Raw genomic sequence first — 27468 nt, 5'->3', positions numbered from 1 at the left:
TAAGCATCTGCCTTCAGCTCAGGTCATGATCCCGGGGTCCCGGGATCAGAGCCTGTAAAATAAAATTGTCCCCTCCATTGAGGCAGAGGGGAAAAAAAGTTTAATAAGTACTGAGCTTCAGTTTGGGAAGAAGAAAATGTTCTTGAGATGGATGATAGTGATGGTTGTATAACAATGGGAATTTTCTTCATGTCCCTGAACTGTACACATTAAAATGGTTAAAATGGTAAATGTATATATTTTATCACAATAAAAATTTTATTTTAAATCGCCTCCTCTAAGCCTAAAGGGATTCCCAGCATATTTATAACATTACTTGATATTATTTTTCTTGAAAGAACTCTAAATCAGATATGAATATATAAGTGAAAAGAAAAATCTGAATATATAAGTGAAAAGAACATTAACAAAAAAAAATTGGTCCACTTCAGTTCACTAAAATATCTAAATAAACTCACGTTGGGATTGAGGAAAAAAGCACTAAGCATCAGCTAGCAAGTATCAGAAGGATGATCTCTCGATTTTATTCCTATCTTGATGACCTTGTAGTTTAACGTAATGGTTTCTAGCTTTGCTGAAAAGTTTAGAGATGACTTTTTATTGACTTTAGTCAAAAAAAGAGAAGATTATTCAATAAAGACTATAAACATTAAACTTCTGGTATTTGGAAGTTGTATTAGATTGAATTTCAGGTATTATGTGCAGAATAAAGTGCTTTTATTATGATCACTCCTCTTTCAACTCTATATATTTCCAGTTTAATGGCATAATAATAGTATGACTGGGATTTACCAGCCACAGTTATAAATATGTAACATTCATTTCTAGGTAATATATTACACTGTTCTTTTATGAAGAAGTAGTTGCCCTTGATGTAAAAATGGATATTTGATTTGAATAAATGATTCCGGAATTTATGTCATACTCTAAGTTATCTTGTCCTCTCAGATACTGAAAGGCTTTTGTGAGATGTCAAAGTTGGATAAATAATAATTGCCTTCAAGAATCTTCAGTATATCTGATGGTTATTTTAGAACCCAGCTAGAAACCTTTGTAACAGAAATACTTTAATTTTTACCATACCTATTGCCCTAGCCATGATTTATTGAAAGCTGTCTAATCTAATAGCAAACTATGTTTCCTTCTTAAAATACTGAGAATACTCTTCGTATGTATCAGTGGTTATCTGGTTAGCAAGTTCATAATGACTTCATTTCTTACAGAGTTCAGCCATACAATTCAAACACTTACAAATATTGCTTCAATTTACTGGAAAAGGCAAAGAGCACATAAAATTCTTAGGATTAGAATCATCTTAAAACCACAGCATTGTTAAGGATTTCACATTCTAATCTCCAACTGGACTGTAAAAAGCCAAAAGGCTTAGCTCACAGTCATGGCTGAATGGGTGCAGGTAGTGAGGTATGAATTTTACCCCCACAAAATCGGTTGTGGAAAAAAATAGCATGTATGTTTATTTTCATAAACTAAATGAAATCTGACCCCAAGGTGGTGGGATATTTAATCTCAGTTAACTGAGGGTTCCTCACCTTGAGGTCATTTGGACATCCCAGGTTCTTTCACCAACTGGAGCAGGTGGGCTGGGAATGCTGCTTTATCTTTGGTTCTCATGGGTCCTTGCTGTGAGCCTCCTTTCAGTGCCTATGCTAAGCTTAAACATTTCTCTTTGATTACTTCTGTCCATAAGACTATAATAGGACCTCTAGATGGCCCCAGCACTTATAATATTATAATTAAAAATAAAATTTATACTTAACTTTTAAAACTAGTCTATGAATATCATGTTCCATTGGATTTCAGGTATTATATGCACAAGATGCATGCTAAGATGAAAAAAAGCTTCTTTGTATTTTTTTTTTTAATGTAAACTTCTTGAAAATTTCATTGCAGCTGAACTTATTTGGAAGGAAGGCCCTGGCTTAGTGGGCATCCTAAGCACATGCACAATCTACTTGTTAGACGGTCCAAAGCTTTTTGAAAAGGAGTGTAGAGGCCCTTGTGTATGAGAATATCTCTAAATGAGTCAACACTTTTTCTTCCAGTCTGAAAATTCTTTCCTAGCTACTTCATTAGGACACGTTTTTTGGACTTGTGTTTTCAAACAGGGTCAGTATAAATATAGAACTGATCAAACCTTCTCAGCAGTCCTTTGCTGGAAAGTGAGTTGGTCAGATACCCAGATGAAATGAGAGATGACAGTGCATCAGAATTTTCCCAGGATATTCCCAGTTTAAATGTGTTGTCCCACCGTAATTTTTTTCTCTTTTAATAGATTCAGAGAGATATGATTTATATACCACACAACTCACCCATACAAAGTATACAATACCCTGGTTTTTAGTATATTCACAGGTTTGTTCAACCGTTACCACAGTCGGTCTTAGAACGTTTTTATAACCCTAAATTTTAAAAAAACAAAACCCTGTCCCCTTTAGCTACCACCTCTGTTCCCCTATCTGTCCTCCCACCTATGCTAAGCTTAAACATTTCTCTTTGATTACTATGCATTTCACTATTCTGAACTTTAATATGAATGGAACCAGATAGTAGTCTTTTGTATCTGACTTCTTTCACTTAACATGTTTTCAAGATTCATCCATGTTGTACCACATGTCGGCACTTCATTCCTTTTTTTTTTTAATTTATTTTTTATTTATTTTCAGCATAAGAGTATTCATTATTTTCACACCACACCCAGTGCTCCATGCAATCCGTGGCCTCTATAATACCCACCACCTGGTACCCCGACCTCCCACCCCCCGCCCCTTCAAAACCCTCAGATTGTTTTTCAGAGTCTATAGTCTCTCATGGTTCACCTCCCCTTCCAATTTCCCTCAGCTCCCTTCTCCTCTCTAACTCCCCAGGTCCTCCATGCTATTTGTTATGCTCCACAAATAAGTGAAACCATATGATAATTGACTCTCTTGGCTTGACTTATTTCACTCAGCATAATCTCTTCCAGTCCCATCCATGTTGCTACAAAAGTTGGGTATTCGTCCTTTCTGATGGAGGCATAATACTCCATAGTGTATATGGACCACATCCTCCTTATCCATTCATCCGTTGAAGGGCATCTTGGTTCTTCCCATAGTTTGGCGACCGTGGCCATTGCTGCTATAAACATTGGGGTACAGATGGCCCTTCTTTTCACTACATCTGTATCTTTGGGGTAAATACCCAGTCGTGCAATTGCAGGGTCATAGGGAAGTTCTATTTTTAATTTCTTGAGGAATCTCCACACTGTTCTCCAAAGAGGCTGCACCAACTTGCATTCCCACCAACAGTGGAAGAGGGTTCCCCTTTCTCCACATCCCTCCAACACATGTTGTTTCCTGTCTTGCTAATTTTGGCCATTCAAACTGGTCTAAGTTGATATCTCAGTGTGGTTTTAATTTGAATCTCCCTGAGGGCTAGTGATGATGAACATTTTTTCATGTGTCTGATAGCCATTTGTATGTCTTCATTGGAGAAGTGTCTTTTCATATCTTCTGACCATTTTTTGATATGATTGTCTGTTTTGTGTGTGTTGAGTTTGAGGAATTCTTTATAGATCCTGGATATCAACCTTTGTCTGTACTGTCATTTGCAAATATCTTCTCCCGTTCTGTGGGTTGCCTCTTTGTTTTCTTGACTGTTTCCTTTGCTGTGAAGAAGCTTTTGATTTTGACATCAGCCACAGCAACTTCTTTCAAGATATGTCTCCAAAGGCAAAGGAAACAAAAGCGAAAATAAACTTTTGGGACTTCATCCAAATCAAAAACTTCATTCCTTTTTATGGTCAAATACTATCCTGTTATATAGACATACCACATTCTGTTTATTCATTTGTATATTAATTGACATTTGGGTATTTCCTCCTATTGGTTATTATGAATAATGCTGCTGTAAACATTCATGTACATGTTTCTGTGTGGATCTCTTTTCACTTCTCTTGGGTATATACCTCAGAATGGAATTGCTGGGTTATATGGTAATTATGTATTTAATCATCTAAAGAACTGTCAGACTCCTGTCCAAAGTAGCTGCACCATTTTAGATTTGCACCAGCAATATGTGAGGTTCTAATTCTCCATATCCTTGCCAACGGTTGTTATTTGGCTTTTTTTTCCTGGCCCTACTAGTGGGTGTGAAGTTGTAGCTTGTGTTTTGGATTTGCATTTCTCTGATGAATAATGATGTCAACATTTTTTTCATGTGCTTCGTGACTATTTGTACATTTTCTTGGAGAAATGTCTATTCAAATCTTTTGCCCATTTTTAAATTGATGTTTTTGTCTTCTTTATATATTCTAGACACAGGTCCCTTATCAGATATATGATTTATAATTTTTTTCTCTTATTCTGTGGGTTATCTTTTCACTTCCTTAATGCTATCTTTTGAAGCACAATTTTTTAAAAAAGTTGATGAAGTCCAATTTATCTTTTTCTTTTGTTGCTTTTGGTGTCATATCTAAGAATCCTTTACCAAATCCAAAACCATGCGGATCTATCCCTATGTTTTCTTTTAGTAGTTTATTTGTGTTAGCTCTTTGATCCATTTTGTGTTAATTTTTACATATGATGGAAGCTGGCATTTTTAATCTTACCTTTCACTCTTAAAAATGGTGGATGATAAATGATATAGTCACTTTAAGTGTTAGAGATGAAGTAAATGAAATAGATTAAACCTCTCTGACCCATGGTAATTAACTCCATATAAAGGCAACTCCATATATGGCCCTGAGGAAATTTAGAGAAAACAATTAAAAAAAAAAAAAAAAAAAAGAATGAGTCAAAGGTTAAGGAGACAAGCCAAAGCTCACACATTTGCCTTCTTTCAAGTCTACAACTGACAGACTTTAGCGCCCTGAAGTCTAATTACTTTTCCATTTCTAGAATTTTTCAAAATTCAGTTCCTGCTTTTAAAACAGTATAGCTCTATGCCAACATGCTCAGTAGGGTGTCTATTAACTTTAAAATACTAATTCATGAGAAATTTTGTATTTTCTCTTAAGAATTACATATATAGGGGTGCCTGGGTAGCTCAGTGGGTAAAGCCTCTACCTTCGGCCCGGATCATGATCTCAGGGTCCTGGGATCGAGCCCCACATCGGTCTCTCTGCTCAGCGGGGAGCCTGCTTCCCCCACTCTCTAGCTGCCTCTCTGTCTACTTGTGATCTCTCTCCCTCCATCAAATAAATAAATGAAATCTTTTTTAAAAAGTACATATATATTTCAAAAGTAAATTTCAAGTCTTGCTGAAATTCATCACTAATATTTGCATAGTTACTTCAATGATATAAATCTAGGGTTTACTTATTTTTAAAAAGATTTTATTTATTAGAGAAAGAGCATGAGAGTGGGATGAGGGGCAGAGGGAGGAGCAGACTCCCTGCTGAGCAGGGAGCCCAATGTAGAACTCAGTTCCAGGACTCCAAGATCATGAACTGAGCCGAAGGCAGATGCTTAATCATCTGAGCCACCCAAGTGTCCTAAATCTACGGTTTTAAAAAAAAGTTAATGCAGCTAAATTGAGGGCTATTCCAAATTCCCTATAGTTTGGCAACAGACTTGTCATCTCTTTACCCATTCTAAGGATATCAATTTAATTTTCCTAATTGTATAACTCCTTCTAAATAAAATATAATAGTGAACTTTAGAACTGATTAAATATCTACCTGGCTATGAGTTGGTTATCTGCTCAGCTTAGTTATGAGCTGATAATGATGTGTCATAAACTCCTGTGTAGAATTTAATAATAGTAATGAATTTGGATCTTTAAGAAATATTTTCTCATTTACCTCTCTTGACAATTGGATATTTCTTTGAGTTTTAACCCTTGAATATAGTACTAAAATGGGAAAACTTCTATATTTGAATATAAATGAATCCACTAATCATTGTGTTGATATTTTTAACCTTTATGTATAGCTGAGCCATTAGATGCTTTTTTTGACATTGTTCTTATAGGAAAAAAGACAATGTGTTTTTGTTTTTTACTCTACAAACAGGTTATTTGAGGATTCAGTATACAGAATTCTTTTTCTGCCTTTTGGCATCTTATTATCCAAGGATTAAGATTATAGTCAGACAAAAACTGGTTTCTTCATATTTGTTTGCCCTTGTCCCTTGGAGCTAAAAGAGATATAATAACCAAATATCTGTTTACCAAGACAGGCAGTTATTGTTTTGTTGGTTCTGTCAATCTTTTGTACCTGTGATTATTTCATAAAAAGTATTTTGAATTATGTTACATGCCTGTCAATTTCAGGAACAGCTCTGTGGAGCAGAAAACAAATGTAAAAGATTTAGCCAGTGGAACTCTGGATTGTTTTTATTAGTTATCAAGCTCTGAGAACTTTGAAATTGTAAAGTGCTTTTAAATTATTCAATAAGCATCTCAGTATCAGAAATAATTCATTATTGTATTATCCTCTCCAATTTCAAAATGAGTCAATTTATTTGGTCATATCAGACAGCAAGCATGGATGGAAAGCCATAATTCATATTTCCCTTTTGCTCATGTACTTAGGGAACAGTGTTATAGATATCAAGACTGGAGAGGGTAGTTTTCCCCTTCTTAATGCTGTCATTCAGTGTCCTGGCTGATAGTAAGGAATGACTTGCAAAAAGAGTATGCAGATTAGGTGGGATGAGAATCACTGCAGAGGTGAGTCTCTCTTTCTTATGGCAGTTGATGTCATCCTGGGAGTGTACCTTCGCAGAAACAAGATTAGAAATATTGTTCTTTGGATGATCTACTTAATATAGACCAAGTGGTGCAGATCTCCTGGAAAACATGGGAAAATTGTGCCTGACTAAAGATGTCCTAAGTCAGGTTTCTCAAACTAAAAAGGCAAGTTCTGGTTCAGTATTCTCAGGCAGAGTCCAAGACTATAAAACACTGTATTTTCTAACCAGCTCAGAGAGGGAGACAAACCGTGAGATACTCTTGAATCCAGGAATGGATTGCTGCTGGTGCAGGAACCACACTGAGTAGTATCCAGGACTGTGTGATTCAGGCTTACAGGGAGCCCCACAGGGTACAGGACTTGGAACGTGATAGAAAAGGTCTGTCTTGGGAGGAGGCAGGTACTTGCTCCTGTGAACAGAAGGGGGAAAGGAGGCAACCCAGTGAGCATGGAGGGAGATGGATGGATGATAGAGCCTGAATCTCTGGGAAATCTTCAAAGATGAGGGCAGACTTGTTTGAATTGAAAGAGGATCTCTCAGAAGGTTGCTAATGCTCATAGAGGTACATACGAAGGATTATGCAGTGGCACGAAAGACAACTTCAGCAAAATTTTTTTAATGGGATTGAGGAGAGAGGTTAATGTATCAAAATGCAGTAATGTATGGGAAAGCACTTTGTGAACTGTAAAGTGCTACTCAAATGTAGGGCATTGAGCATGAATACTAATAGCCTTAGTCAAGTCAGTCAATATGGGGCTGGGTGTCAGGTCAAGATTATTACCAAGACACACTGAGAAAAGAAGAGATTGGAGCAGTAGTACCAGAAAATGGACAACCAGTTTGAAAGTTCTGAATGGAGGAGAGGGAGTGGATGAATGTGATGACATGATCTCTTGCTTAGGGAAGAACTGGAACCAGGAAGTTTAAGGAGCCATGAATATCCCTTGAACCAGCAAGCTACATTTATGTACAAGCAAACTGAGATCCAAAAAAATCTAAATTATGTGCACAACGTCACTCAGGAGAGTAGTGACTTTTTTAGGACTGTCATAGTTAGCCAACAATAAAATAGGATCACCAGTTAAATTTGAATTTCAGTTAAAAATAATTTTTAGAGGCAACCTAAGAAAAAGAAGAAGATATTTGCAAATGACAGAATAGATGAAGGACTGTTATTCAAGATCTATAAAGAACTCATCAAACTCAACACCCAAAAAACAAATAATCCAGTCAAGAAATGTGCGGAAGATATGAACAAACACTTCTCCAAAGAAGACATACACAAAACCAACAGTCACATGAAAAAATGAGCCACGTCACTTGCCATCAGGGAAATACAAATCAAAACCACTCTGAGATACTACCTCATACTAGTTAGTATGGTTAAAATTGACAAGACGGAATGACAAATGTTGGCGAGGATGTGAGAAAGGGGAACCATCTTATACTGTTGGTGGGAATGCAAGCTGGTACAGCCATTCTGGAAAACAGTATGGAGTTTCTTCAGGAAGTTAAAAATAGAGCTACCCTATGACCCAGCAACTGCACTACTGATACAAATGTAGTGAAAAGATACAGATGTAGTGAAAAGAAAGGGTATATGCACCCCAATGTTCATAGCAGTGTCCACTACAGCCAAATGGTGGAAGGAGCTGAGATGTCCTTCAACAGATGAATGGATAAAGAATATGTGCCTCATATATACAATGGAATATTACTCCACCATCAGAAAAGATGTATACCTACCATTTACATCGACATAGATGGAACTGGAGGGTATTATACTAAGTCAAATAAGTCGGTCAGAGAAGGACAGCTATTACACGGTTTCACTCATATGTGGAGTATAAGGAGTAGTGCAGAAACAATATGAAAAGGAAGGGAAAACTGAATGGGAAGAAATCAGAGAGGGAGACAAACCATGAGATACTCTTGAATCCAGGAAACAAACTGAGGGTTGCAGATGGAGGGGTGGGTAGGGTATTGGGTGACTGGGTGATGGGTATTAAAGAGGGCATTTGATTTGATGAGCTCTGGGTGTTATATGCAACTAATGTATCATTAATCATTAGTTCAAAAACCAATGATATGTTGGATAAGTGAATTTATTTTTTTTTAAATGTTAAAAAATAATTTTTAGTATAAATAGGTACAATGAATACCTCTAGTCAAGCAAAATATTTGTGACATACTAAAAAATATTTATTGTTGATCTGAAACTCAGATTAAACTGGACATCCTATAGTTTATTTGGAAACACTAGACTTGTTAAAAATTGATACTTTTTGTAAATAGAGATACAGAAAAGATGAAGAAAATATATTAACCTTGTATTTAGAATGTAACATCCATCAGGGTGTTTATTTCTGCGTTTTTTATTATCTGGAGAGTCCCCAGAATCTAGGTCTGTGACTAGCACTCAGTAAATACTTATTGTATGTGTGAAGGAACGTATGTTAAGGTTAAAAGTATTGTGGCATGTAGGATGTTTAACATAAAAGAGAACAGAACTAAGATTTAGATATTTGTTCCTAAATATATTCTATGTGTCTGATATTTTATTTCTTCAGCAAAAATAATCTTGAGCAATCTTCTCAAGAATGTTCAGTATGGAAAATAAGGTACAAAGGAAAGATAAGTCTTTGAAAATGAAATTTTGAGTCATATTAGGGTTAGGAAGTTTTGCATCACTAGTTTACTAGAATTTTCAAGAAATTCTGAGGATTTTAACTGATCAATAACTTGAGGATGTAAGTGTAGTGTGTAGCACAAAATGATGTTGTTTGGAATGTATTTCTGAAAAAAAAATAAACACTTCAGAGATCGTTTTCAACAAAGGGAAATATGACAGATGAGTGGATTACTGGGAGCTGGCCACAGCTTCCCTGCCAGCAAGGAATTTATCAGAGTCTTCTTCATCTAGATCTAAAACAGTGCTGACAGAACTGATTGGGTTCACCCCTATTTAAGTGCCCTTGACAACACCACAATCTGGTTGGATTTCTTAAACTGACACTTGGGGTAGAAGAGGATACAAAAAAGCACAGGAATGACACGTGTGACTGTCATTTGTTAAGGGTTTACTGTGAGCAAGCATGCATCTGGTAGGAATCCACTTAATCTCATAAGAATCCTGCAAAAAAGGTATTAGGACCGCCGTTTTTCAGATGGAAAAATTGAGATATACAAAGATGGAATAATTTAACACAATAAGTGGTGAAGATGGGAATTGAGCCTAAATCTCTTTTCCATTGTGCAACATTGCAAATCAACTTATTCTAATAATGGAAACCTGCAAAATATATTGCCTTGTTTTACCAAAATCATCATCATAGAAAATAATTACAAGTAGATCATATTACCATGAATCAAGCTTTGGATTTACATAAAGTTCATAAACATCTTCTAACCAAAGTCATTAGTCCAGTGATTGAGTTCTACTCTCATATTTTCTCTCATCCTCCCTTTATCAGGAGGGCAATGGATTGCCTTTGCATTTTCTCATTGTACAGTCATCATTGTACATGAGTCTATCTGTTGGTGTCTGGGCAGGCAGCAGATGGTACATTCAAGTAGGTAATTGAGAGTTTAAGGAAGGGAATATTTAAAAAGGTGTGGACAGGGTTGAGAGAACAAGTGGGAGAGAGAGAAGAGCCAGGAACTAGCAGTAGCTGGAATCAATTACTGACCCTTGACCCCAAAGTAGCAAGGAAAGGGAGCCAGGAGCCAGAGACAGGTGCAGCTGCAGGAGAGACACAACCAGCAGGCAAGGAGCTGCTCTTTCCAAGGAAGGCTACGGCCAGTTTGTTGCCACCAGGAAGAAGAAAAATCAAACAAAGTCTAGAATGAAAATGAAGAAGTAAACAAATACCTGCCTTCCCAATACCTGCCTTCCCTCTCTTCTTGCAGTCTAGTCTCTTGCTGGTGGCCAACATTAACTGAACTCAACCAGAAGCCAGAGGACAAGGGAGCCACTGATCTAGTCCACAAAGGTCAGTCTCCCAGGGTCAGAGCAGGGTGGAGAATGGGGCATATTGACTCTGGAAGGGCAGATGGGAAATACCCGTTGCATAGTGCTTTCTTGCCATGGTCGCATAGCCCAATAAGCCTATGTTTCCTTCTCCTGCACTCTTGTTTGCCACATTTCTTTTCTTCTGTCTCCCAATGTCTCTCTCTGGCAGATGTCCTCTCTCTGCTCTGCATGGAGGGCTGCCAGTTAGCCCCACTTCTTGCATTTCAGTGATGTCAGTGCTGGGCCCCATTTCTATGGAGCTCCTGGTGTTTTTCAACCCCAATTGCAGGTCAGCCGAAGGGCACATCCTCTGGGGTAGGTCTCCTTGGTCACCTGATTTCTGATTTCACTTGGGAAGCCTCTCTTCCTTGTCACACCATTGGCAGTCTTCCTTCAGATCCTCCCGTGTTAACAGTTCTAAAGGTATTTCCCTCAAATGGCTACCTTCCTGGGAAATCAAGTAGCCCTGCCTTCATAGTGTGTCTGATTTCCTATGGCATTTCTGCCCTCAGGAACAGCCAAGTCCATAGCGTTTATTACCCAGTAGAAACCATGACTCATTTGGTACTGCTTTAGAGAACTGGCACTCAAAGAACATAGTCCAACAAAAGGAGGTTTTTTCCCTTCTCCTTTTTTTTTTTTTCTTTTTGTACCTACTTCCCTTGAATATTCAGAAGAGAACACATAAAACTGTATTCAGGAAATTCCCTTTCCCTCCCTTCATGAGTTTCCCGGGAAGTCCCAGAGAATCTGCCTGACAACAGAACACCCCCATCCCACCCTCCACCCCCCCAGGGCAGAGAAAGGAAAGAAACTCTGCTGGTAGAGGTGAGACCCTTCTCAGTAGATAGAGGATGAGAAAGGCTGGGTGTGTTTCTGCCTGAGTAAGATTTCCTCACCAGTAGGAGGATCATGATGGAGTAAGATCAGCTGCGCTGAAAGGTATCAAAAGCCTTTTAAACTTCGAACAAGTTGATAGTGATGGCATATGGATTACAGTCTCATAACCAAAGTCATTTCCATCTATAATTATTACAATGGCTGCCATTTATTGAGTGCTTGTCCTGTGCCAGGCATTTTACCAAGGATTTTAATATATTTATCTCTAAACTGCAAACCAAATCTGTAGCATAGTTGGTGCCAACCTCACTTTACAAATGAAGAGATTGAAACGCAGAGCCATGAGTTGAAATAATTGTGACTCTAAAGCATGTACCCTTGTCATTAACGGTAGTCGCTCATAGCAATTGAACAAATACTTTGATCGGTCCTCGTGCTAACTTCATGCAGTCAGCATTTTTAATCTTCACATAAACCTAGTGAGGTAGTAGTGTTGTTAGCACCAGTCTGCAGATGAGAGTTGGAGAGATGTAGGCACCCTGTTGGATGCCTAGTACTCATCAGAGTCACAACATGAACCCAGGTCTACTGGATACCAGATGTGTTCTCTTAATCACTGATCCATTCTCCCACGATGCCTGTTTTATAATATTATATATTAGGTTTTACATTGTGGTGTTATTAATGTAGTAGCTTCTTATTTTGCAATTTTTAGGACGACTCTGTGTGGACAGAGGAGGGTATTTCTAAGAGTTGAGAGAGAGTTAACATGACAGGACCTGCTAAGATACTGTTTGAAGCAGTGAAGGTCAGTTTGTGAGTGCTGGGGTGGAGCAGCATATTCCATGGCAGTCATTTTGAAATAGAGAAATCTGGGGTTCATGAGATGAGTCAAGAGAATAACAAACAGCAGCTGACCCTGTGAAACAGAAACCAAGGAACAAATTATAATACACAGGTCCTTTGGCTTGATGTTTACCCGCTAGCCCATTCCTTTAAGAGCAAACCAGTAAGGGGTGCCTGAATGGCTTAGTCAGTTAAGTGCCTGACTCTTCATTTCAGCTCAGGTCTTGATCTCAGGGTCCTGAGTTCAAGCCCCACATTGGGCTCGATGCCCTCATAAGGAAAAAAGCATAATCCAGTAATAGTCATCATTCCTTGGGAAGTCTCTGTATAGTTTGGGTCATTCCCTTTATAATTGGCTCTTATTAAGACAGGGCTTAATCAAGCACTCATGTATATTCTTGATAGCTCTCAATATGCCAATAAAATTGGAATGGGAAGTGAGAGGAGTACACTGAATCTGGTTTAAAATATGACTTGAGATAGTTTTTTGAATATTATTTATTTTTATCTAAATGTTTTTAAAACCAGTATAGTTAACATACAGTGTTATATTAGTTTTAGGTGTACAATATAATGATTCAACAATTCTATACATTATTCAGTGTTCATCATGATAATTGTGTTCTCTGTATATGTATATTATACACATACACACACTTATACACCCTACATCTTCTTTATTCAGTTATCTATTGATGGACACTTGGGTTGCTTTCATAATTTGTCTATTGTAAATAATTCTGCAGTGCAAATACCTTTTTGCACTGTTTTCATATTCTTTGGGTAAATACCCAAGAGTCGAATGTGATAGTTTTATGGAAGACAAGTCCTGACATTGACATTAGCCTTCATGTTCTGAAATGAATAAAATATGGAGCTGTTTTTATAAAACAGTACAAATTTTGGCTTGACTAGTCAGTTGTCTCATGAGAGAATTGGCAAAAACAAAAAGGGAAGCAATTCTCAGAAGACCACAGATAAACTCTTCCACAGACTTCAGGTGATTTCCTAAGATGTATGTTTTTAAACAAAATTTCAATTTGGTTAGAAGAAAACCACTCACTTTTAGCAGATTAAGATAATTTTTAATGTTTAAAAATTATATTTTGGTTAGGTGATTTCTACCATGATTTCATGAAGTTTCCCCCCCTTTCCAGTTTTAGGGGTGGGCCAGTTGAGAGGAGTGTGCTTTTGGGATCAAGGAACATTATCCTAAATCATACACTTAAAATGTTGTCCTCTCTACCAGCCTGTCATTCACATTCTTAACCTTCTGCTTTCCTATTGTTGAACTTTTACCCTGAAGAAGTTGAGACTCAGAGACACAAGTGTATAAAAGAGCATTTAATAGGACCAGATTCTGAGCCTTCCTTTCCGTAAGCCAATTTCTAATGTAAATCCTACCTATTCCAGGCTTTTGGTATCATTTTTCTTGAATTCCTATCTCATTGAAGCCTTGTGCCAAGCACTCAAAATAAATAGGCCAGGAAGTAATCAAGAAGCTCACAGGCAGTTTTTTCCTTGAAAAATGGCTCCCAGTGCAAATTGGTGCAGCCACTGTGGAAAACAGCATGGAGGGTCCTCCAAAAGTTAAAAATAGAACTATCCTATGATCCAACAATTGCAGTACTAGGTATTTATCCAACGGATACAAAAACGCTAATTCAGATGGATACATGCACCCTGATGTTTATAGCAGCATTATCTACAATATTATTCCAAATTATGGAAACAACCAAGTGCCCAATGACTGATGAATGGGTAAAGATGTGAGAGACACACTCACTGAAATATTACTTAGCCATCCAAAACAATGACCTCTTGCCATTTGCAACGATGTGGATGGAGCTAGAGAGTATTATGCTAAGTGAAATATGTCAGACAGAAAAGACAAATATCATATGATTTCTTCATATGTGGAATTTAAGAAACAGAACACATGAGCAAAAGGTCGGGGGGAGAGGCAATCTAAGAAACAGACTCTTAACTCTGGAGAACAAACGGGTGGTCACCAGAGGAGAGGTGGGTAGGGAGATGGGTAAAGTAGGTGGTGGGGATTAAGGAGGGCACTTTTGATGAGCACCAGATATTGTATGGAAATGCTGAATCAGTATATTGTACACTGAAAACTAATACTACACTGTAAGTTAACTAACCGGAACTTAAAATCTTTAAAAAAAAGGAAAGTGGCTCCGGGACCACGCTGCCCTGACACTGTGGCTGCTTGTGAAAAATTCAGATTCCTAGGTGCCTGTGGAGGCCTATGGAATCCAAACCTTGGCACCTGGACAGGGAAGGGGAGAGCCTAGAGCCTTCCTAGAGCCACCGAGGAGAATAAGAACATGAACAGAACTGATGGTAACATGATGAGACGAAGGCAGCAGTCGTGTGGAAAGAGTTGGGAAGGGAAAGTGAGGAACAGCTGGCCTTGACTCCTTATTGATAATTGACTCCTTATTGATAATTAGCAAGCAACAGCTTCCTGCTGGCCTTTAATGCCAGTTGAAGTAGAACATACCTCTATGCCAATGCAATGTGTGGTTCATCCTGGTTAACTACATTTGGTTTGGAATCTACTGGACTTATTTCTTGCTAAATATCGTTGGCTATCCAAAAACGTAATGTTTAGTATCAGAGGATGGAATTAACTGTTAGCTCTCTAGGCTAAGCCGAGCACTTTAAATTGATTCATTTATAGGTAGTATAAAATGGTGCTGTCCATACAGTCAGGATGATTGCTGCTCCTACGCTCAAATTACATAGTCCATGAATACGTATTGACTTCCATTTCTCCTTTTGCAAGATTATATAACTATTGCACTTTTAATTAGGAGGGTGATGATGCTGATACCAAGAAATTCAGTGCAATGAACTTTTTATTATTAGAGATAAAAATTAATCCTCAATTCCTTTGGCCTTTTAATTGTTTAACTGTGGAATCAGTCAAATGTGGAGGCTGAAGAAGCACCAAGGGATAATGTAATTGCAACTCTTCAAACAATTGTATCTGTCTGGAGAATAAAGATTGATGATCTGGAAAATAGATCTCATTGTTTCAGTAGTAGAATTATGGGCTTTGCCAGTGGCTATTAAGAGAGATTCTCTGAGAAACTTTTTACCAAAAGGAAAAAAAAAAAAAAAGATACTTTTGAGATGAAGGAAATTTAATTCAAACACTTTTCATTAAGCAAGGCCAGAAACTCCCAATTCCCAAGTTCATAGTTGACGAGAGGCCCCAGAGCACTAATTATCCATTTTTCAAGTTTCCTGATAGAAAGCTCTTCAATTAGATATAGACAAGGGGGAAATTATGGTAAAAGGAAGGGTATTTTGTCCTTTCTGAAGAGCACTAGGAAAATAGAGACTATAAAACAATGTTAAGAGATAATTATATTAAATGAGTTAAGCACTTTGAATTATCTTAAAAGATGTTAAATTACTTTCAGTATTGCTATTTCATTTAAAGGGCTTAAAATTTTAATTCAGAAAGTCAACTTGCATTCAGTATTCGTTTGTGTTCCCTAAACTCTCAGAGATGATAGGTTGCCGTGGGCAGCCTCAGACGTCTCCTGGGGAAATTGGTCCTTCTGTAGATAAACTAGGTTGTGTTTTTTTGTTCAAAGTGCCAATGAACATTGGAAATGTGATTCAGTATACTTGTCATGCTGTTAGGAAGATTGATCAGTTGTCTCACTTGTTGAGTCTCTGTGGTCATACATATATGGGGTAGACAGGGATATAGATGATGGACTTGGTAGGAGGCTGTGAGCAATCACGGATTAATAGAAATAAAAGGAAATACCTCCCTCAGTGTTCAACCACATAATGGTAGCCCATGAATATTTTATTTTACCATTTTCAAGTGAAGGAAGCTTAGAAGGTGAGTTGAAGTGACCTCAGTCTCTATGGCTTTATTTGTAATGTAGTGTTTCTTGTTATTTGCTGCTAAGCAGAGAGTGAAGATATAACTGTTTACCTCAACAGGGTAAATGGAAGCAGTTCTACAGCCATGGTCCACCAACCAGCTGAACTCTGAGTATGTATCTGTCCAGGAATTATTTCTAATCTGAGCACAGAGATGTTACAGAACATGCATTTAGAATGAAACAGTCCCTGGCATTTTGCATGATTTTGTTCTGTTAATGGAGAACTCTGCTAGAGGTCAGTGAATGTAGATGCCAGGTTTAGAAACCCAGGGCTAGAGAAACAGATTAGAGGTGCTCATTATTAGTACTGGAAGGTTTTAAGGTTCATCTTTTAGAAATGTGCAAAACTATTCTTTCTTATATCTACAGCATTTCTTATTTTAAAGGTAAAAAGGAGGCAGTGTCATATGAGAATGGCACTAAAAGACGATGAAGTTGGGGAATTGGGGAAAATTGAAAGCAGGTTAAAAAAAACTTGGGCCTTAACATGATTTGTTCAGGATGTTCAAGATAAAGTAACCACAATTTAAAAACAGATGAACATGAATGTTCTGTAACGGTATTAAATGTGGTTTCTTTGTAAACCATTTCAAAACTAAAGACATGAGAAGAGAAACTAAACTCCAACAGCTGTCCCTCCCGCCCCCTCCCCCCCAATGCTTCTTTCCTACTCATAAAAAACCTAACCACACTGGTGCTTCCCATCTTAACTCTAGGTGTGGCTGTGGAGGACTTTCTTTTTTTTTTTTTTTAACAAGAATAGGATACTTTTATACCTATAATTCAGAAGGTACTTTAGTCCCACTTAATTATTTGGCATTATTTGTCTGTATTATAAGTCATTAAAAGACATTCAAAAAGAGAAAATGAGAGAGAAGGAAGCTGAGATTCTTTATATGGGTTACTTTTCCATCAATAAGATGCTGTTCACCCCTTTAGGGATGACTTTCCCTTCCTGATCAGGGTCTCTTAGCCTATAGTAGATGAGCTCTGGTCTCAGCTGTGAATTCAGAGACCCCAGGTATTGATTCTTCCTCATGGGGCAGTGGAGTTAATAATAATTATTATTATTATAATGGCAGTGAAGTTAATAGGATTGGGGACCTCTACCCAGTTGAGGGAAGGCTAAAGTTTTCCTCTTAGGTTAAGAAGGAGTAAAAACTCAGTGAAATGATCACAAACCCAAGGACCAAGAAGATTATACATCTGTGCCATAGTCAGTCCAAAGTTTAGTAAATAGGTTTGTCCAGAGATAGAGTTTAACCATAGCAAGTAGGCAAAAAGCCATTAAAATGTGGTAAATGAACAAATAAATGATTCTGGGATTTGGACTTGGAACCTAAGGGGTGGGAAGTAGGATATCAAAGAGAAAACTTAAAGCAAAAGGTGGTTAGCTTATAGTTACAAGAAGAACGGTAGGAAATGTCAAGAAACCCAGAGAAGGACACACAGATGCAACACGTCATGATGGTCATGCATGGAGAAATGGGGAGCAGGGAGATCATCACGTGGAAGAGGGCAGGAATTCAAAAATTATGTTCAGAAACTTCTTAAAGGGAAGAGTAGGGTCACAGAAGGCGGAAGAGGGTGGGGAAGTGACCACTCTCGTAAGTAAAGTCAGGTCCTGCTGATACAGAAATATGTGTCAAAAAGAACTATTTCTGCTATCATCGACATATGAAAAGTCACAGGAGCCTTGGCATAATATCTTCCTTTGTTGGAATCCGTGACAGGCATTCATACCCTTCTATAGCATCACAAGTGAAGGGTGGCAAGTTGAGGACAGAGTATGAGTAGTATTGTTCTGTCTGGCCAAATAGCATCTTACAATTCCTTTACTGTGCTGTTTTTAATGGCTCCAAAGTGAATATGAATATGCCATGGGTAATTTAATAATTTTTTTTATTATTTGACATTTATGCTATGGTAAGTTTTTATATTATAAATTATGCTACAGCAAATAACCCTGTAGGCCAATCTTGGTCATTAGTTGTTTCCTTTGGAAAACTGATGTAAATTGAGTACACAGCCTTAGAAATTGCTTATGTTACACTGTTGATACTGCTTGCCAGACTTTCTTCCAGAATTTGTACCAATGGGGACCTCTGGGTGGTCCAGTCAATAAGCCCTGGCCTTCAGCTCAAGCTCAGGTCATGATCCCAGGGTCTTGGGATGGAGTCCTACATCGGGCTTCTCCCTCTCTCGCTCCCCCTGCTTGTATTCCTTCCCTCGCTGTCTCTCTCTCTTTCTGTCAAACAAATACATCTTTTTAAAAAATTTGTACCAATGTACACTATCATCACCAGTGAAACAGCAACCGTTTCCCACATTCACGTGTGCGACTCCTAGCACACCATCAGTTTTATAAACCTCTGAATTATATTTTTCTAATAATGCAGATGATGTCAATTAAGTCATATGAACTCTTTTTACTGGTAGTCACTGTGACCAAAGGTATGTAATTTTAAAATACCTGGTGGAAGTTAGAGCTGTATTCTATAGTGATCAAAGAATATTTAAGCTATAGAGTGATCATACTCATAATTTTACTAGCACAGTGTTCTAACCTATTTCTGTAACTGTAGTCTCAAATATTTCTTTTTATCCTTCTAATTGGATAACTCCTAGAAAGGAAACTAAAACTAATAATTCTTCTTTTATCTAAAACTAGAAAATTCAACTAGAGAAATTCAGAATATAAGGTCCCTGAACAGCTCAATGATATTACTGTATTTTAGTTTTAAAAGAACACCCAAATCAAAATCCATATTTGAAATATATTACTGTAGCTAAGAAAGTATGAAACACTGTTCACACACATTATTTGATGTGGAAAAATATATATTAAAAAAGTAGAAAATGTCCTCCTGTTATTGATCTCAATAAATGCATTTATTTTTAAAACAGGATTAGGAGAAAATTGTCATGACTCACAGTGAGTCTAGTCAGAATCAAATAAAAAACCCAGCTGTTTGAATCAAGATCATTTATTTTAAGTTATATATTATTTTAAATGGCTACATGGGTAGCATAAAGAGCAAGAAACTAGAAATCAAGAATTAAAGTCTTAAACTGAACTCTGTCACTTTCTAGATGTGTGAATTTGGGGAATAAAATCTGAGTCACAGTTTATACATTTATTTTTTAAAAACCTCATTGCTTGTTGTCTCTCAAACAGTTGTTAACAAATATTGAGATAAATGGATATGAAAATTTGCTATGTACTTGTAACACTCCCTGCTACTTTTAATAATTATAACCATATATTTTTTTCTCCAGACCTTTAGATCTTAGATTTTAATATTTAATACTTTAATGTGAAAAGTAGGGTGGGTGTGGATAAAAGAAGAAAATTGATAAAAGATGGATATTTCAAATAAAATTTATTTTGAAATATAACGTAGCTCAGAAGAGTTCGTAAATCATAAGTATTTGCTTTAATGAATTATAATTAATACACTAAAGTAGCTATTACTGAGGTTAAGAGATAGAACATAACAGCAGCACAGAAGGTCACCTTGTGCCCCATTTTAAGCTAATGACTATGGCCCTCCTTCCCAAAGATAACCAACATCCCAACTGCAAGTATTATATACTTCAGTTTTACCTGTTTTTGAATTTTATAAATGGAGTCGTATAATATGTATTTTTGGTGTCAAATTTCTTTTGAGATGCTCCATATAGCTGTACTCGAGTCACCTTTATTACTGAATAGTATTCCACATTTTCAAATATACCATAATTTATCTACTGGAAAACATTTGAATTGTTTCCAGTTTGAAGCCATTACAAATACTACCATGAATAAATAAAAACATCCAATATATTATATACCTCCTATATATATATATATCTCCACATGTATATACACATACATACACACACATCCTAGGTGTAGAATTACTTGATCAAAAGTTACGCATATGTTTGATAATGAGATTTCTTCAAAAGTTTTTCCAAATTGGAAAATTCATAATTTGTGAGAGCTCTGGTTTTTCCATATCCTCACCCACATTTGGTACTGTTAAATTGTTTTAATGTTAGTCACTCTCCTGGGTATATAGCGGCCTATAGTTTTAATTTTATTTCCTTGATTATTAATGAGATTGAGAACCTTTTAATAATTTCATAAAAATTTGAATATCTCCTTTTGAGAAGTACCTATTTAAGTCTTTTGCCCACTTTCTATTGGTTTGTCTGGGGTTTTAAGTGATTTGTAGAAGTTGCTTATTCTGAAGACGAGTCCTTTGTCATATTCATGGCTTGCAAATATCTCATACTCTGTGGGCTGGCTTTTTAATTTCTTAGTGGTGTTATAATAAGTAGAAGACCTTAATTTCACACACTTCAGTTTGTTAATCTCTTCTTTTGTGATTAAGACTTTTTCTGTCTATTTAAGTTATCCTTGCTTATCACGAGGACATGAATGTATTTTCTTTTACAATGTTACAGAAATTTTGTTTTGCATTTCACATCTAGAGCTACAGTTTATCTAGGATTAAGTTTTATTTTTTAAAAAAAAGGATTAAGTTTTATGTGCAGCGTGAAGTGGTTTTGGGAGTCAGGATTTGTTCGGTTAGTTTTTCTCCCCCACGTGCATGCACGTACAATGGATCCAGAATTATTTATTTTAAAATCTTTTCCTGACATTTCTGCTACCATAAACGCAGTGTCCATATTTGTATTGGATTATCTTAACTATTTGTTTCATTGATGTATTTGTTTAGCTTTATGCCAATACCACACGGTTTGAATTTCTATGACTTTATAATAAGTCTTGAGCTCTTCTCCTCACCTTCTTTTTCTCCAAGTTTGTCTTGTCTATTTTTTATTTGTCTAAATTTTAGAATAATATCTACTAAAAAAAAAGAAAACTTCTGAAGTTTTTATTGGGATTACATAAAATCTATAGGTTAATTTGAGAGAAATGACATCTTTACAATATTGAGTTTCTCCAGTCTAAAGTGTTGGATGTCCATGTTATTTCGGTTTTCATTTTAGTAATGTTTTATGATTTTCTGTACAGAAGTTTTACATATGATTCTTGAAATTTATTCCTGGGTATTTGATGTTTTAGGCTGTTGTAATTGTTCAGTTTTTTAAATCTATTTTTCCAACTCTTTTATAGATGTTGAATTGATATTATTGACTTTTTATTTAACAACATTGCTAAATTGACTTTATTTGATTATCTGAAATCCTTGAGATTTTCCTACATACACAAATCACATCATCAGCCAATAATTGCAGCTTCATTTTTTTCTTCCTAGTCTTACAACATTTTTTTCTTTTCCTTGTCTTATTGCCTTAGCTAGAACCTTCAATATAGTATTGATTAGAAGTATAAAGTACATTTTTGTCTCCTTGCCAATCTCAATATTTAAACTTGAATTACAATATCTACTTTAGGAACTTTGTAGATAATCTTTTTCTTTTTTTCCCACCTTTACTGAGGTGTACAGGTATTTGACAAATAAAAATTGTGTATATTTAAGGTATATAATGTGATGGTTTGATATATATGTACATTGTGAAATGGTGACCATAATTTTTAACACATCCATCACTTCACATAGTTATTTTTTTTGTTGTAGTGGTGGGGGATTTACAAAACATATAATACAGTATTATTAACTAGCGTTATTTTAGATCCCCAGAACATATCCATCTTGTAACTAAAAGTTTATAGCCTTTGACAAATATCTCCCTATTTCCCCATACCACCTTCTCTCAATCACCACTCTGTCCTCTGATTCTATGAGTTCAACTTTTTTAGATACTAAATATCAATTAGGTCATATAGTGTTTGTCTTTCTCTGCCATATTTCACTTAACATTAATTTCTCAAGGTCTATCCATGTTGTCACAAGTGGTAGTATTTCCTCCTTTGTATAGATGAATCATATTCCATATATCACATTTTCTTTATCCATTCAACCATTGGCAGACACTTAAGGTTGTTTCCATAGCTTGGTTACTGTGAATAATGTGGCAATGAACATGAGAGTACAGTTATCTCTTGGAGATTTTAATTTCATTTCCTTTGGATATATCCCCAGCAGTGAGATTGCTGAATCAAAGTTTTATTTTTAATTTTCTGAGGAACCTCCATATTGTTTTCCATAATAGTAACAGTTGTACCAATTTACATCCCCACCAACAGTATACAAAGCTTTCTTATACCCTTCCCAACACCTGTTATCTTTTGTCTTTTTGATAATAGCCATCCCAACAGGTGTGAGGCGATACCTCACTGTGGTTTTGATAGGCAGTTGCCTAATTATTAGTGATGTTGGATTCCTTTTCATCTACCTATTGGCCATTTTTATGTTTGCTTTGGAAACATGTCTATTCAGCTCCCTTACTCATTTTTTTTAATTATTTTTTATTTTTATTTCTCTTTAGTACTAGAAATATTTACTTTGGTCCATGTGCAACAAACTCAAAATTACCTTTAGCAAATTATGCAACTAGCAATTATATGGAGCTAAGAAACACAATAGAGAAACTTCTAAAATAGACTCTATTAAATATTTAAATGCATCTAGCTATTCACAAAAAATATACTGTCTTTCTTTTTTTCACTTCTCACCTCCAGTCTGCCAGTATTTTTTGTATGCACAAATCCTGAAATTCTAATGTAATATTTCTGAATCAATAGCCTGTATTTATAATTCAATAATCCTAATTATTTGAAAAAATAGCCTTACTCATTTTTAAATCAGGTTTGTTTGTTTTTTATTTTTGTTTTTTGCTATTGAGTTCTATGAATTCCTTATATATTTTGGATAGTTACCCCTTATCATATACATGGTGTGCAAATATTTTCTCCCAATCTGTAGGTTGTGTTTTTACTTTGTTGTTCATTTCCTTTGCTGTGTAGGAGATTTTTAGTTTGATATAGGACCACTTGTTTATTTTTGCTTTTGGTGTCACTCAGAAAATCACTGCCAAGACAAAAGTGAAGGAGCTCTTTCTCTTGTGTTTCTTCTAGGAATTTTGCATTTCCAGGTCTTACATTTAAGTCTTTTATCCATTTTGAATTGATTTTTGTATATGGTGTTAGATGGCATCCAATTTCATTCTTTTGCATGTGAACATCCAGTTTTCTTAGTACTGTTTATTGAAGAGATTATCCCTTTCCTGTTGTGTACTCTTGACACCTTTGTCATAGATTACTTGACCTTTTATGTGTGGATTTATTTCTGGGCTCTCTGTTTTGTTTCATTGGTCTATTTGTCTGTTTTTATACAGGTACCATATTATTTTGATTAAAGATAACTTCTTTCAAGTTAAGGAAATTTCATTTTATTAACAGCTTACTAAGATGTTTTTGTCAATAATGGATGTTTTGGTTTTTTTAGATACTTTTTCTACACATATTGAGATGGTTGCATGCTTTTTCCTCCTTCTGTTATAGTAGTAAGAATTAGATTTATTTTAGAATCCTTAACCATCTTTGCATTCCTAGAATAAGCACAGCTTCTTCATCAAAAGTAAATGGAATAAATCTAAAATAATCCCAAAGTAAAAAGCTTATTTAAAAAAAAAAAAGAAAACAAATGAGAACAGAAGTAAAGCCATTGCTTATCAGCCAGATTATTTGTAGTCAAAATTCACTTTAAACAAAAGTAAGGCAAAATAAAGAGAAATCAGTAATAGGGTTTAGATTTACAGGGTAGCCAAAGCAGTAATAAGAAACATACACTGTTAAAACAAGACTTAAAAGTTCAAAATCAATTGATAAGCCATGTTTAGGAACCTGGATACATAAGGGAATGTAGGAACAAATTTTGTTTCCACAAATACAAGAAGATCCTTCTAATCTGGCAAACTCAGTAAGAAGACTGAGTTTCTTATTCTCTGTCAGCAACAGTGAGAAACTCTGTCCTAACTTGACCCTGGCTCATAAACATCCTTGGATTGGTTTCTTGCTTTTCTTCAAACTCAGGACAAAGTTTTATATAAGCATTCTGAGCGTCTAGCAAACTTAAAGCCTTCTTCAGTTTTACTTCTTATTAGCAGTTGTTGCTGTTGCTACTGCTATTGTTTTTAGCAAACAGAAGAACAACAGAATGGCTTAAGGAGATTCTTATTCTCTAGACTCTTAGGGAGAGTTCTTGTTTCAGGTTGAGTCATCTCCCACATGCAAAGATTTCCACTCAGTTACGCATTCAGAAGTGCCTATTCAGGAATGTTTAAACAATAGGTGCTTAAATTGGTCCTATAATGGCCCATTAATGTCCATGGGTATAAATATAAAGAAGTTTTTATTGGACATATTTGAAGACAAAACATTTTGCTGTGTTGCTTTTAATCATTTATTTCAGGATCCTTCTCTCTCTTTGTCCCTCTCTCCTCCTTTCTCCTTTTCTGTCCCTCCCTTCTTCACTCTATCCCTTCTTTCTTTCCTTTACTTCCCCTTTCCGTATATTAAACTACTAGCAGACATGTGAGCATCTATTAACTCTAGCAAAGTACTGGGAATACAAGGAAGTGGAAAGTACATTACCTAACCTTAAGGAATTTGTCATCTAGTTGGGGAGGGCTTAGGGTAAATTCAAATTAATAAATATTTACCCACAATATTGTCAAAGCTCAAAATTAGGTGGAAGTGTGTAGACAACAAGTCCTAGTTCAATGTAAAGAAAAATTTCTGTGGAAGTGGGAAGTGGGAAGAGTTCCTAAAAACAAAACAAAACAAAACAAAAAACCCATAACGAGGGCAGCCGCCTTTGACTAGGGTCATGATCCTGGGGTTCTGGAATCAGGCCTAGGTCAGGCTCCTTGCTCAAGGGGGCAGTCTGCTTCCACCTCTCCCTCAGCCCCTCCCACACCTTGTTCATGCTCTCTTTCTCTTAAATAAATAAAATATTTTTACTGAGAGAAACTGAGACATGTAGGCTTTGTTTTGGGTACCTATGTATCTAGCTAAGAATCTATTTCTAGTCGTAGGCACAGGAATATAGGCAAGAGGAGAAGTGCAGCACAGGTGTGAAGACACAGAGCAACTGAAACAGATATTTTTTGTATCTCATGGATCTAACACTGGAAAAGAATCTGCCAATGAGTGAAGGAGTGTGTGTGTGTGTGTGTGTGTGTGCGCGCGCATCTATTTTAAAAAAACGACTAACATGACTTAATCGGAATTTAACTATGAAGCTGCTGATTTTGGTTTCCTTTTTTGTTCATGGCTTCTTGCCAAACAAACAAACACCCCAAACTATCCTTACTGTAGCATATTAATTCTGAACTCTTTCTAGGTTCGTTCTAGTGGTACATATCTGCTTAGATGATTGCGGAATGCAAAAACTGAGTGCACTTTACTGGAAGGAATACATCTTGAACTAAAATTTCAAAAAATAAAGCAATTTTTAAAAATCTCATATTGCATTTAGAAGGTCCTGTGAACTGAAGTGAAAAAATGAATCTCGTTGGGTCAGTCCATCTGGGTTTTGTTTTACTAGAAGAGAGATTTAACTGATAAAGTAAGGTACCAAGCCCACTCTGAATCACTCCCCATTTGCAGTAAGAGGCCTGGCTCAGCTCTTTCCCCGTTCCACTTTTATCCAAGTCACATGTGGACAATTAGTAGATTTTCTGTTCAAATGAAAATGTTCATTTGCTTTTCTAATTTACCATTGTGACACTGGAACTCTGATTGAAAGCACTTTAACTTTTATAGTAAACAGTAAAAAAGCCTCATAAAGCCCTCACAAAACTTCAGGAGTTAAGATATATTCCTTATGACTGTCTACATTGTGATATTTGTGTTGCCAATTATTTTATCTAGAATCATTCCCTTAACTCCATTTCCTGTTTTTTCTTGAGAGTACTTTGCAGAGGACATGTTTTTAATAGGCTATAATCATCACATGGGCAACAGGGATCTTGGCAAGTAGCTATTAACAGTATAGACAGAAACTTGGAGTGTGATGGTTTTAGACTTCCTGAGCTTCTTGATGCTATTTTAATGCACTAAGAGTATAAACTAAATTTAGATCCTGCTGACTGTTACCAGAGTGAAGTGCGTGCCTCTTTTGCAGACAATGCTAGATTTAGTCACTGTGTATTTCTGTCAAGCTGGGAGTGCAGTTTACAGCTCTCATCCCTTCTCAGCATTTAGTAACTATATGTATGTATTTAATAATTGCTTGGAATTGCACCTGTTTGTTTAAATGTTGGTCCCTAAAGCAGTTACTGACATTGTGTTGTTTTTCTTTTGGCCACTGCGTTTTATTTTGGTAAATCTGGCATTATGCATAAATTTATCATTTCTGACAGGAAGTCTGTGTTACAGGTTTTCTAGTCCATGGTTCTCTAGTCTCTAGTCCACGGTTTCTCAGCCTGGGGACTCGAGCGTTCTGGGTCAGACAATTCTTTGTTATGGGCAGGGAGCAGCTATCCTGTACACTATAGGATGTTTGGCAGCACCCTGGACTCTGTGCATTAGAGGCTAACAGCCCGTCCCTCTAGCCCAGTCATTACAACCAGAAATGTCGACAGATATTTGAATCTTGCCTGTGGAGCTAAATCACCTCTAGTTGAGGACAACTACTCTGATCTGCCCACTGCTCACAATCTTCTTCGTTCGGGCTCCAGTCCAGACTACTGTCATCTCTCAGCAAACCACTGTAAGAGTTTTCTGCTGGGTTGCGCTGCACATGCCCCAGCTGTTCTCCAGTTCAGACTCCACATTGTAGCCAGAGCGTTTTCCCAAACCCAGATCTCATCACATTACTCCCAGTGACCTAGGACAAAGACAGAATTCTTAAAAATAGCCTCCCCATGTTCATCTGGGAGTACCCCTTTGCTTTCTCGCAACCCAGTTTTTCTTGTCAGCTGAGGGTTTTCTGCGTGCCCTTCGTCCCTCTGCCCTTCCCTTGCTCTACTCCTCTCCGTCCACCTGGCCAGCTTGCACGCACTCTTCGGTTCTGGCTCTGGTTGAGCCTCATGCTGGCAGGTTATTCTTATCTGATGACTAAGGACCAAGTCAGATTGACCCGTTATAGTTAATTCTAGGCCAGTTGGACTAAAGCCAATCATCTAAAAGCCAGCTTACCAAAGGGCCAAATTACTAACCGTAGTCACCAAAATAATAGATTTTAACAAACCATTTTATTTTGTTATTTATAGTTTAGTTTCACATGAA

At 36.6% G+C, this 27468-nt stretch overlaps 1 protein-coding gene across 9 annotated transcripts in view; it reads left to right on the top strand.

The window, feature by feature from the left end:
- Positions 1 to 27468, top strand: part of ZNF385B (zinc finger protein 385B) — a 400466-nt gene that overhangs the window by 157841 nt on the left and 215157 nt on the right. The window contains exon 1 of one of the 9 annotated variants that reach the window (XM_059394268.1): positions 16390 to 16426. The exons of the other annotated variants lie outside the window; for them this stretch is intronic. The gene's annotated coding sequence lies outside the window, so the exon portion shown is untranslated. Of the gene's footprint in view, positions 1 to 16389; positions 16427 to 27468 lie in introns of those variants that run through there. 9 annotated transcript variants of the gene reach the window in all.

The sequence above is a fragment of the Mustela nigripes genome, chromosome 3 (genome assembly GCF_022355385.1).
Source record: "Mustela nigripes isolate SB6536 chromosome 3, MUSNIG.SB6536, whole genome shotgun sequence".
In the NCBI taxonomy this organism is placed as follows: domain Eukaryota; kingdom Metazoa; phylum Chordata; class Mammalia; order Carnivora; family Mustelidae; genus Mustela; species Mustela nigripes.
The sequence above is the reverse complement of the archived record's forward strand: the minus strand, read 5'-3'. Positions and strand labels throughout refer to the sequence as shown.